Source organism: Manacus vitellinus, unplaced genomic scaffold, assembly GCF_001715985.3.
Source record: "Manacus vitellinus isolate BGI_N305 unplaced genomic scaffold, ASM171598v3 scaffold_105_pilon, whole genome shotgun sequence".
Classification (NCBI taxonomy): domain Eukaryota; kingdom Metazoa; phylum Chordata; class Aves; order Passeriformes; family Pipridae; genus Manacus; species Manacus vitellinus.
The window spans coordinates 770,251-770,590 of NW_021938824.1; positions in this window are offsets into that span (position 1 = coordinate 770,251).

Here is a 340-nt window from a genome sequence, read left to right on the forward strand (position 1 = left end):
GTCAGCACAGGGGGTGTGGCCATTGCCAGGGTTTGGGGCCAGTGGAGGCGGGTGGTAGAGGCTTGCTGTGAGGGTGGGACTGAGTGGGGTGAGGGACTTATTAAAAGGGTGTGGCCCCGGGGTGGGGGGGGGGAGGGTTGGCTTTATCGGGAGTGGTGGCTTTGGTGGGAGGGGTTCCTGTTCTGTGGGTGGGACCTCCTGGAATGGGAGGGGCTTGAATAGGGTGGGGTGTCCTGGAGTGGGAGGGGCCTTCAATGGGATGGGCTCCTGCATGGGGTGGGAGGGGCCTCTGCTGTGGGGGTGGAGCCACTTTGGGTAGGAGGAGCTTCCTGCGTAGGGC